The sequence below is a fragment of the Chroicocephalus ridibundus genome, chromosome 5 (genome assembly GCF_963924245.1).
Source record: "Chroicocephalus ridibundus chromosome 5, bChrRid1.1, whole genome shotgun sequence".
Classification (NCBI taxonomy): Eukaryota; Metazoa; Chordata; class Aves; order Charadriiformes; family Laridae; genus Chroicocephalus; species Chroicocephalus ridibundus.
In genome coordinates, this window is record NC_086288.1 from 70,357,078 (window position 1) to 70,369,481 (window position 12,404).

The window sequence follows — 12,404 nt, forward strand, 5'->3', positions numbered from 1 at the left end:
TGGGGCCAGACTTTTCTCAGTGGTGCCCGGCGGCAGGACAAGGGGTAACAGGCACAAACCAGAACACAGGAAATTCTATCTGAACATAAGGAAAAACTTCTTTACTTTGAAGGTGCCAGAGCCCTGGCACAGGCTGCCCAGAGAGGTGGTGGAGTCTCCGTCTCTGGAGACATTCCAAACCCGCCTGGACGCGTTCCTGTGCAACCTGCTCTGGGTGACCCTGCTCTGGCAGGGGGCTGGACTAGATGATCTCCAGAGGTCCCTTCCAACCCCAACCATTCTGTGAGCTTTTATATGTAAAAACACTTCAGCTATTTTTACGTTCTGCCTGTTTTGCAGCTTTGCCTTTCACCCATAACAGGGTAACTTTCCAACGGGTGGCAGGGGAGGAAGCTCAAGGCGTACAACAGGCACCACGTCTCTGACATTATATGAAATCGAGGATGTTGGGAGAACTACTAACTACAGAAGACCATGCTGCCGATACAGCGTTTTCCAGGAGCAACTCATTTCTTGTTTTTGCTTTGCCAAAGTGGGAGTTCAATACTAACCAGACCACAGAACAGATTTACAGAACAGGTTTTAACGTCACCAATGACCTTTCTGTGCCTTAAGTTGCATTGAATGTGGATGTGAAGAAGCAAAAACACACTGACCACTTGTACAAGAAAAGCCGTATGAATTCAAGTCGCAGCAAGGCACAAAACTGAAATACCTGTAGGCAGACCTTATTTCACTGAAATCGCTAGGTTAATTCACAGGCAAACAATTAAGCATATGTAAGTATAACGCTGGGCTGTAAGAATGTGAAAGCACATACAAGTCCATACTGGTGGATATAAGGTCTACGGAAAAACCCAGGCTGGTTAAGTCAGTTTGCAGCATGTCTTCTCCAAAGACGGGTATGTGGCCGTGTAGGAACAGTGTAGTGCGTGGGAGTTTTGGGGAAGAAACAGATGGGGAAGAACCGATTTCATGTTTTGCTGACTAAACTTTTAGATGCACACAAGTTCTCTCGGGGTTTGCTACTGCTAGTAGATTAGATTTTTAATAAAGGCTTCTGCAAAATGTATTCAGTTTTATCTTGAAGCTGCTGTTAAATTCAGGAATAACTGCAAATGCAAACAAAAAATGATTTTATATAATTTTCAATAATAATTTCATTTATTTCCCTGGAATTTGCTTTGTTAGATAACTGGAAACCGATCCAGTTTCTTTGAATTGCACAATGTTGCACACTACAAAACGCAGCAGCAGGGGGAGCTGCTGCTCCAAACAAAACAGGTCCAGAGGCAACACTGGAGAAATACGAAGGCGATCCAGACTTGGAAAGAAATAACTTAGAGGGAGTAAGGAGAGAAGTAGTGAGTGTCCCACTCAGCTGAAAGGGATCAAACAAGTGGCAAATGCAAGAGAGCAAAGATGTAACACATGAAAGACAGGAGCACATAAAAGGGGATAGGGAACCAGTATTGTGCCTGGCACAATCTCAGTGAATGGTTTCAAAGCAGCTTTTTTTTTTTCCCCCGATCTGAAGAATAAAGAGTTTCACTTTTCACAGATGTGTAGTTTAAAATAATATTTTGGATTCAGCCTACTGACATATGAGGAGCAAAGCCAGACCGCGCAAGGAAACCACAGCTGCGTTAGTTAAATCCCTCTTTGGGAGCCCATCTGCAACTACAAAACATCAGGGCAAACAAAGCCGACCTTTGGAAGTTCGAGTTTGTTTGGACTTGCATTGTTTTGATCCGCCATCAGGTCTTAGGCCTTAAAAATACCTGGTTTTCATGCTTCTGTGTACCACAGCAGCAGTAACCCACCCACCCCTCTGAAGGTAAGCTGTCAAATAACCACAAAATCAGAGACAGGGAGGGAAACTTGTAGAACAGTACATAGGTAGGCAAGAAAGAGACTCCAGGACAGCAAGAAAAGCAGTGGCTTTCTGAGAGAGACATGTGGAGTGAACAGCATTCATATAATGCTGAACAGTCAGCATTATATTCCATTGCTGCTGACTTTGAGAGGATTTTGTTCGCTCGTACAGATAACCCACAAGCTGAACTGCAGTAGTTAAACCTATTTTAAAATTAATCCTTTTGTTGCCCTTGGTTTGGAAGAATGGCAATAATTAAAACGTTGGGAAATATTTTAATAATCATAGGTTCTTAATATTATAGTAGCATAAAGGTGTTTTACATTCCTCCAAGTATACCCAGTTGGGCAGAGCATCTGAGCACCAGTATAACTCTGTCCCACAAGGAACTACTAAAGTGGTACGTCAATATAAATAGATAACTGCGTATTCTACCAACACGGAGAGGGCAGTAAAGGGGTTTTTTAAGTGCAGAGGAAACAGGAGGTTGCAGTTCAGATTATGCTGAGCTAAATGTAGGTTGCCATGGAAAAAGGAGGTCCCACTGGTCCCCTAGCCTCTGTTGCCAGCTCTGCTTCCTCTCCCCATCCCTCATGCCAGCATTAGGCTGCCTGGGGCTGCAGGATGAAACCACAGCTGATATGGCTGAAAACTAATTGTTATTTTTGCAGCGATTTATTTTTTTCACAGGTTGGATTTCAGCCAGGTTGGAACAGAGCACCGCTTCTGACAGAAGAGACCTTTGTGGTTGGGACTGAGGGGGAAGACAAAACTACCCCTTCTGGCAGCCCACACTTAGATCAGATGAAACTGGTTCTGAAACTACAGCTTGACACATGAATATCAATCAGTGAACCACTTTAGTTATTAAACCAGGAATCTTGAAAGCTTTTATAGAAGCTTACACATAAACATGCTCATAGTGATATGCTACAGCTGAAAGAGATTGAAAATAATGTATCTCTCTTTAATTTTTACGCTCTGACCAGCTGATGAAGTTCATAGTAAGTAAGGCTGGATGAACACCATGACACTGACATGCAGAACATACTTTATCAGCTATTTGCATCACCTACAATCACAGTTTCTCCTGAATGAGAATGCAGTTTCTTAAATAATATTACTTGTAAAATTTAAGCACATAAAACCATGACAAGTGTTGGTTCTCTTCCCTCCTGTGCCGTTCTGGAAATACAACGTCCATGTATTCACTCTATGAGACACGAAGAGTACAATATGTCATACACAGTGGATACAGTCTATGTCCATAGCTTTATACTTGTTTCTATCTTCTTTACATCTTTCCAGTAAAGAGATGTAACAATGAGGGACTTCCTTAAATGTTCTTGTTTTCACTTCGCACTCTGAAATTTCAAAATCCTCTTGTTGGTTTCTGTAGCAGTTCTGTCCTTCCAACAGATTGCACTGAAGGTCTAGCAATAGCTGTGAAGGACATTCTCATGGTTCAACATCACCTCAGAGACACACAATTTGTATACCAAACTCTGTACTGCCTTTCACAGACAAGAACATACTAAAGAGGTTGTTCAAAGAGCTCTGCTACGTGGCAAGATTTTCAGAGAGGAACTGCTGTTGCTGGAGAATCTCTGAGCATACTTTGAACTACCAGATGGCAAAAATCTTGGATATATTATTCTAAATCAAGCAAGTTAATATCATAGGGTTTTTGAATATCTGTACTATATACATCTCAACACCTGCCTGGCTGAGGTAGTGGAAGGGCCAGGAGCTGGTATCACACCCAGTACTCTACAGGACAGAGACAGGGGAATAGCTTAGACCACAAGAGTGACCTACTGTATAGGCTAAGGAGCCTGTAGCTGGCTTGAGCCATATACCCACTAAAGTAACAGCTTATAACTCAAGAAAAACTGGAGTCAGTAACTGGGACCATATGCTCAGAAGTCACCCTCTTCTGGTGATCCATCCGGTGGATCTTCTGGTCACCATCTTCTGTCCACAGCTGGGCAGGCACAGACTTGTTCTGTCTTTCCTCTCCTGTCCCCAAGTCACGATTCGTTGCATAAGCTTCTTTGACAGCAGAGGGAGGAGCCTTCAGAGTCTCTATAAATATTCTCCTAACTCTCCTTTCCTACAATTCAGACCAATTATTTCTTATCCTGTGCTCAGAGAACATGCAGAGAGTTTATTTTTGTCTGACCTATTGCTACCATTTTATAAGGAAAAATCTATCGTTACCATTTCTGTTCTTCTATGTCCCTTTTTTCATGCTTAAGAGTTCTAGGTGAATTGAATACCAGGTACACATCAGGACTAGAATTTTACTCACCATGTGCAGGTCTAATGATTGTAATGGCTGGAATGTAAAAAGACAACAACAACAACAGAAAATTAATAATCCCTTTTAGGGCAGATGCAGTAAAAGCACAAGCCAAATATTCTTCCCCTTCTCTAAGCCTAACCTTCAGATTTTAATATTAATAATGAATGGTAAAAGCGTGTTGATGCTTTTCAAAATTCTTTGGACATCATAAAAGATAAAAGAAAATGCCCTGTGGGTAGGTAATGGTGACTCTTAGCCCTATTAGTAAACAACAATTAGTAGACACTGGAATATGCTGCATAGCAAGTTGCAACAACACATCATAATGGCAGCAGGGAGAAAGTATTCCTAAAATAATAAACACACTAGTAGATAACACCTCCTCTCACCCACACAAGGAATTCATGGACTATATTGTATGACTCTGAGATGATAGCCACTATGGATTTTATTTTTATCACATAACATTTTAAGGTAATGAAAACAGCTGTTGGTCAAATAGTTGCGCTGGCAAAAGTCTGGTTTTGCTGACAGAGATTGTTTCAACCAAGGGCAAATAAAGAGAAGGTAATTTTCATAGACTAAGAAAAAGCAGTTTGTTGATACAGCTATGTCCATGTTAAGAGCACTTTTGCCAGTACAGCACAGCAGTGCTTTTTTATCATTAAATCCCTTCCAGGGTAAATACAGCAAACTTACTCCCAAGGCAAATGGCCTTGGGATTTACAAGTCTTTCTCAGCCTTGTCAGTCTGCCTCCAGTTTGGCAGTGCATCATGCTGGCCAGAATGCCAGGACTTCTTTGGGGTCTCTAAATAATACATAAGGGGCAGCTTTTCACAGCTACCTCCTACTTCTGCCTTTCTCTTTTCCATGAGGGATAGCAATTGAATAGACATTGCTGAAGATGTTCCTAGACTCCTATTAAAGAACAAATCCCATCTATGCATGCCTGTATCCAAGCTCAGGAACTTTACACATGTAGCTTTCCTTGAAGGATATTTAACATCTGTTCCCATTGTTTTTCTTTTCTGAGACAGACTGTGTGACTACCGTACTTTGCCCAGAACTAGGATAAAGAAAAAATTCCAGCCCTGCCACAATGTTATTTCCTACCCACTTCATCTTCTTGCACCTGCAGAATTGCTACTAATATTAAGTAATACCTGCCTGTTCCTATAGGTGTTGTAGGAATCCATTAAGTTTGTGGCTTTACACCACCACGTTTATTAACTTTAAATAATATCTGATAAGAACCAGCAGTTCTTCTGGATTTGGGGAAAAATACGACCATGGCAGGAAGCCAGGTGCATGTCCAGAATTATAGAAATTCTTTTTTATTAGGAAACACATGGCAGTATGATATCAAAACCAGCAAATGCAGTGCTCATGAGGAATACAGAGAAATACATCGCAAAGGAGAAGGAGGCCAGAAAAAAAAATAATTTGAAAGTGACATCTTCCCACAAAGCTATCTAAATATTCATGTATTAATTTGAAAAGTAGATTTGGGGAAGCAGTTGTAAGAGTCCTGCACAACTTCTTTATAGTTACCAACTTTTCGAACCTTGCTAACTGTCGCACTGTCACTGCAGTTGTATAACCTCCATGACCCATGACCTCCATGACTCCTTGGACAACTTCTGCTTTGAATCACATTGCTGAAATTCCCCTTTTTCTTCAGCATGAGAGTGTCTCACATTAACAAAGATACAAAAAGAACAGTGGCACACTGTGTACATCTTTGCAACGGCAAATGATTTCCTCATGGCTTAGTCACTGATGAGTAAGAGAGTCATACCAATAAAACCATTGTATCTCAGCTTGCTTATGTATAATTTCTCTTTCTAGGTACATAAAAAATGTTCTAATTTACCTAAAAGCATTACCAGACAGCTGAAAAACTCTGAGAACTTTCTGGCTCATGCACAAGTGCAAGACTTCTATAAGGCAGGAAAAAATTTTTAAACAGGGTTTGCTATAGTGAAATAATGAATCTCATTATGCAGGTGACAATAGCTTTGATTCGCATTTTGCTCACATCAATGCAATGGTTTAATGTTATTGCATAGGCAGAAATATTATTAATTTTCTGTGAAGTAACTGAGATGAGATTTGCTTTTATTTAGAGTTACTGTGGAGAAAATTCTGGAGAAGAGCTCTCCAGATAATTTCTCTTTGCACTGTGTAGACACGGTCTACTCATTCTTCCACAAGACACTGTACGGAATGTAGTACGAAATTTTCCTTTCAGAGTTTGGAGAATATGTCAGAAGAAATCCTGAGTGACTTAAAATAGAAAATTTACAATTTTGTTAATTTTCCCTAAATAGTTCCTCTGCTTATAGGAGGAAAATAAGGAGAAAATATAAATTGTTAATTTGAAGACAGGATATGTTTTTTTTAATATGTGAACTAAAGTGCACTATATGACACAGAACCATAGCAAAGAGCGGTTGTTCTAATATTGTCACATATAGTACTAGTTAAAAGTAAACCCTAGACTTTCTTATAAGTTTGAACTTGACCTATAATACTTGTGAAAGAATAAAACTCTTTTGTCTTGACTATGGGTCATGGCTTTTCACTAATTAATCTTGGACCTGTGATGTACTGGGCTACCCATGTGGATCAGAAACATCAGATTATTTTTATTTGTTCAAGAATTGGATATAGTAGTTGTGCCATAAGTAACTATGTTAAAAACCTGACAAATTTTGTTTAGCAAGCTGGAGTCATCTGTTCAGCAGAAATGATGTGTTAAAAAAACTGTAAATAAAGTGAAGAGAAAAAAAAGCTTGAGAAAAATTATCACCCAGACAACAACTTTCTACATGCAAAGAGAGAGAAAAAAGCAACATTTACTAAATAGTTCATTTGATATCACTGATTCAGCTCATTTTATTAGCTGATAGAGTGGTTTGATAAAAAGATGCAGAATTAAGGTTATTTTGTGGACTAGATAAAATCAGCAAGTCAAATAACTTGCTTATACATACAATGAAAAGGAAGGCACGAAAATACATATCATAAGTGCATATCAAAAGTGTTCTGGTGCACAATAAAACTGTAGCAGTGTAAACAAGCTAATAATAAGTTTACAGCTGTAGATAAGATAAGGCTGAAGATTAGCCATGGGAAATTGCCACACCACAGTAAACAGAAAAAGAAGGGATAAAGCAATTCATCCCAGTGCATCCAAGCCGCCTGCGTGAAATTCCATTCAGCTAGTGCTACTTTCCAACCGTACGCACTTTCCTATCAGCCTAGAACTAGCAGCATTAGATGGTGTTCCTTTTCTTTAGAGTTACAGTTTTGTCTCTTCTTATTCACTGGGCCCACGTTAGTTCAGCAGGGTAGTGAACCAGGATTGTTAGAAGCTGGAGTCTCACTATAGATTATCAATTCAGCTTCCCTATTGTAGAAATTACTCATGCCAAGATAAGAGGTAAATTCCTGTCGCGTTAGAAGCTGCAGTAAGATGATAATATCTCATTTAAGATTATTTTCTGCTTGTCCTGGTAATTCAGAGCCCCTTAAAAGTGAAAGACTCTCTCACATTCCATGTTAAATTCCAGTTGACAGTTACTTTCTGCAGAACGGGCAACAGAATGAAAATCCCTAGAACAAAAAGTCCCATCATCTTCGTGACTTTCAGGATGAAAGCTCCTAATACACATGATGGCCAAAGCACAGTGAGTGGTATATCAGTCAATGCTATGTCAGTAATAATAACTGCTAATACTGACTGCCCTCCAGAACTGGGATATAACACAAGCTTCCTAATTCCTGGCATTCTGCAGTTGGCCAAACATAATGGTATAAAACCACAGGCAAAGCATGAGGATTGCATGAGTACTACAGTCAGTTACTCCCTTAAAACTTGTCTACACAAGCTACGTCATGGCAAATTATCCAACATTAACTAAGGGCTGAATGGATATGTTAAACAGCATTACACCTTTGGCTGGACACTTACATTCAGAATTTAGTTAGCCTTCATTGGGTTTGATATAATTCATTCTTATCTGGTTTACTTTAGCAAAACAAAGGTGGATGGATAAACACCAGGAACAAAAAGAACTATTTAAATCGTTAAAACAGTGGTCACTGCTAGTGTAAGAGCAAATGGGTATAAGATTGAATTTAGAAGCTAGAAGATAATTCTTAACCCTCACAGCAACCATACTCTGGAACAGTTTTCTAATACAGTAATAGGAGCAAACCACCTAACTACTTTTAAGATAAAGCTCAGTCAGTTTATGAACCAGATTACATGGCATGCTTGCAATAACAAGGGAATAGATTCCGTGAGCCAGAAGGTGCCTTTCAGGAAAGGTCACATGATAATATTTATACACCTACTCTACCTCTCTCAAGATTTGCAAAATGTACATCATATACACAGAATATATCTTGCACTGTAAAAATATAAAAACAAATTTTAGGTCTTTCAAACTAAGCATGTAGTCTCAGAATCACCAGCAAACAATTTCATATTGTGATGTTTATTCTTTGTTTCAATTTTTTATTTGTTACATGGAAATAGCAATACCTTCTTGTCTTACAGGGAGCTGTGAAGGAAAATTCATGAATATTTATAAAATGCTCACTCCAGTGATGAACACAATCTCCTCATGAGGAAATCAATAAACCCATGCAGATTTAAACAGTGTACGGTAAATAAAGGTTATAGCCACACACAGACTAGAACAGATAAACAGCTGTCTCATTCACTGTGCATCCATCAACCTGTAAACTGAGGCAGGCTGGGGTCCTGTCAGGAAACGTATCTGAGGATGTTGTAGTAAGAGACTACCTTAGTGCATATGCACAACAGACAGCTTCGATTTGCACTGGCAAAATATTGGGTTTTCACATATAACATGGGTTAGGACTCTAAATACATCATTTAGCCAATGATCTTGTAAACAATAATTCATTGTAATTTAAAATTTACATTTTTTCTCTGAAATCTCTGCTGCAGTTAAATTATTTGGGCTTACTGCAGAGCTAAGGAGGAAAAAGGTGATCAAATTACTGGGTGATAATCAAATCCCTTTCTGGCTATAAATTATGATTAATATGCTACCGCATCTTCAAAGATATTTAAAGCAGAGTGTATGTCATAGTATGTCACTATTTATACTATAAATACACACCAGATCTCTCAGGTATATCCACTGACCTGATAAGAATGCACCTTGTACTTGCTAAGCTGGTCCAGGAGTATCCATGCTGCAGTGACGATAACCATCTATATCCACAAACCCAAATCCCCACCGGCACTGCTACTTATGTGGATTTGGCACTGGAATGCCTGGGAAATCATACCCTGGTCCTTAGCATTTCATTAACTTGAGGTGCTCCGGGAAATGTTTGATAGCATGCTATGACAAATTTCCCTCTTCCTTCCAGGTCTTCGTGGGAAAGTTTTCAGTCTGCCAGAACGTTTAGTTGACAGTTCCCTCGTGTAAGTTCCTCTTTCATATGCCCCAATCAGTGTCAATATAAGCACAGCTGGACAAGCCGTTCATGCTCGTACTTGCAGAATTATTGCAGCCAGGAACAGAGCTGTTGAAGAACAGAGAAGACCAAAGAGCTCTCCAGCTGTGCTGGAGTCATCAATGGCTCTCACATGCCCAAAGTTTTCCCTTTTCATGTGGCTATTCAGGAGTTAATATGAAAGACACCTGCAGACCTCTCTGGAAAAAAAGGGATATATCTCTGTGGATGACATGCAGTGTTACTACCTCAACACAGAAAAGCTATCAGTGAGATTTCTCAATCAAGAAGTATCTCTGGTAACTTGTAGTTACTCTTCCATAGGATACTTGGGAGAAGACAGTTTAATGACACTTCAGACAAGCTGGATGGTTGCTTTGTATGCTTGAGATCAAGACCATTTGTACAACTGGACAGTAGTAAAGAAGGATAAAAGTGAAAACCTGTATGTGTAATGGACAAGGTAGGCGCCAGTCCAATCAGACCTACGTCTCTGAACAGCTCATACACCCTGCTTCAACACATCTAATTAAACTGCACAGAGTGCTGCACTAAGGCAGCTATGCTCCTTCCGGCAGCCAAGCTAGCTCAGTTATGGTTTGGTCAGGTATTTTTGCAGCACACTGTTGTGCAGGCCTAATCGAGGCAATCGTTATTGCTGGGCAAACAAGGGAAACAAAATGATGCCTTTTGTAGTCGTAAGCTTACAGAATGGACTGATGTGCATGAAAAAATACGAATGGGAAATGTGGGGCTCTGCATATTAGTTATTTACAGCTCTGATGCCATTGCGGAAGAGGTGGCTATTTTGTTAAAAGCTTTGTGATGTTCTCTTCTTTCCCAAACACCTGTGCTAACCTGAAAGTTCCAATAAATCAGTATGTTAAACAATTAAACAACATTAAAGTAACTGTTTCCTGGCAGGCCTACTACCACCTTGTGTCTTGCAGCAGCTCACTCTGCCCTCCTCAGAGTTGCACCCTCTTTCCTACAGCACCAGAGCCAGCAAAGGCGGTGGATCCTGCCAAGGAAACGGAAGAACTCGGTTATCTTTTCCTGCCCAGAAGAATAAACCTGCATAATTTCAAGGCAGCAATTATGGACTTCCTTCCTATAGATGTATTTTTATTCCATCTGACATACGAGTATGTTTTGAAATTCCTGCTAGCCATATGGGCCCTTCAAAGAACAGACCACCAGCTGCCGTTCAGTGAAACGTAACCAAAGTGTTTTCAGTGTGTGGTCAGGGATGCGGGGTGTGCCAAAACGTGGGACAATGGAAGAAAAAGATGCCATGCACACGGGAAGGAGACCACAACCACCTACCACTGCTCAGCACAGCCCTCCTGGCTCTCTGATAGGAATTCGTCATTGATACTGGGCAAGTACTGCTACCTCCAGTCCATTTCAATAGGGACCAAGGGGTCTGCAAATATTTTTTTTATTGTTTTTTTTTTCTTCCTTTTTCAGCAGAAGATGGTCTTGGAGTAGGAATCCTCTCACTTTTGCGTAAAAGGCCGTGTGATTTGGTGGTAAGGGGCAGCCTTCAAGAGTGCTCTGGAAGGCAGTAAGAGCAAAAAGTGTGGGGCTTCAGAAAGGGCTGCTGATGAAACAACTCACTGAGGTTCCTGATGGCAGTGATTTGTTTGAAATAATTTGGGCAGTTTCTCAATAGCTAGAGGCTTACTTCCTAGAAAACAGCAGAGAGTGTTTGCTAACCTTGATCAGCTCAGCAGCTAGAAAACTTGATGTTTAGACAGGCTGAGCTGCCTTCAGCGCCACGCTGTCCTGGCAAAAGATCAACAACATCAATTTCCCCGACAAGCTGTCAAGGGCGCCAGGTTCTGTCACAGCATCGCTCCTGCCACGGCCTCCACCTCCTGAGGCCTGAAGGAAGGAAAAAAAAAAAAAAGGCATTTAACGATAACTAACCTTTGGATGGGCAAGCGCTGCGGTCGATGGAGAGTGTAAAAGCCACTTTGTTCGCTTTTCGCCTTGAAAACTCAGCATGGCAGGAGAAAAAAAAAGGGGTGCACGGCTGCTGCCGCCTGGGCAGGACAGCCCTTTGCCTGGCTTGGGGCTGGGTTTGCCCCCGGCTGAGGGAAAGGGCTTGCTTGGGGGTACCCACCCTCGCCTGCCCAGGCGGCAACCAAAGGCCTGGCCCCCACGGCAACGAGCAGCCCCTCACCCGAGGCCGTGGGGTGCGCGGTGGGGCCGCTTCTGGAGGCTCCCCACCTCCGGTCCCGCCTCAGCCGCTCCCCGGGGGAGAAGGACCAGAGCGGGAAGGAGGCGAGAGGAGAGGGGCGGTAAGGGCAGGGTGAAGAGTCAGAGGGCGGTGAAGGGCGCCGGGGGCGGGAGGCGGAGGCGGGCCGGGGCGGCGGCGGGGCCGGGCGGCAGCGGCGGGGCGGAGCGGAGCGGCGGCGGAGAGGGAGCGAGAGCGGCGGGGGGTCGCGGCCATTAGGCGGTGATGTACGCCGTGCTGCCGGTAAGGCCGCCGGCAGCGGCTGGGTGCGCGGCTTGGTGGGGCGGGAGGATACCGGTGCCGGGCTCCCGCTCCGCAGACCTGAGGGGAGGGAAAGGTGGAAGCAGCCGCTGTGGGAGGAACCCGGGAGCCACCCGTGTCACCGTGCGGCCTTGGGGACAAACGAGCCGGCGGGGAAGCGGGGCTGCCGGCTCGCTGCGAGGCGACCGGGGGAGGCCTCCCGGGCGGGGGTCGCCGC

At 42.3% G+C, this 12,404-nt stretch overlaps 1 protein-coding gene and 1 long non-coding RNA gene across 5 annotated transcripts in view; one reads left to right on the forward strand and one right to left on the reverse strand.

Annotated features, from left to right (window-relative positions):
* Window positions 1–1,939: 1,939 nt before the first annotated feature.
* On the reverse strand, window positions 1,940–11,981 carry LOC134516601 (uncharacterized). The gene is made up of 3 exons (XR_010071376.1): window positions 11,617–11,981; window positions 9,368–9,753; window positions 1,940–4,214 (listed from the first exon to the last, which is right to left on the reverse strand). It is a non-coding gene; the product is annotated as an uncharacterized LOC134516601 (long non-coding RNA).
* An 83-nt stretch (window positions 11,982–12,064) lies between these two features.
* Window positions 12,065–12,404, forward strand: part of ATP10D (ATPase phospholipid transporting 10D (putative)) — a 54,348-nt gene continuing 54,008 nt past the window's right edge. For 2 of the 4 annotated variants that reach the window (XM_063336954.1, XM_063336956.1), the window contains exon 1: window positions 12,084–12,169. The gene's annotated coding sequence lies outside the window, so the exon portion shown is untranslated. Of the gene's footprint in view, window positions 12,170–12,404 lie in introns of all 4 variants that reach the window. The other 2 variants (XM_063336955.1, XM_063336957.1) reach the window with 2 other exon arrangements.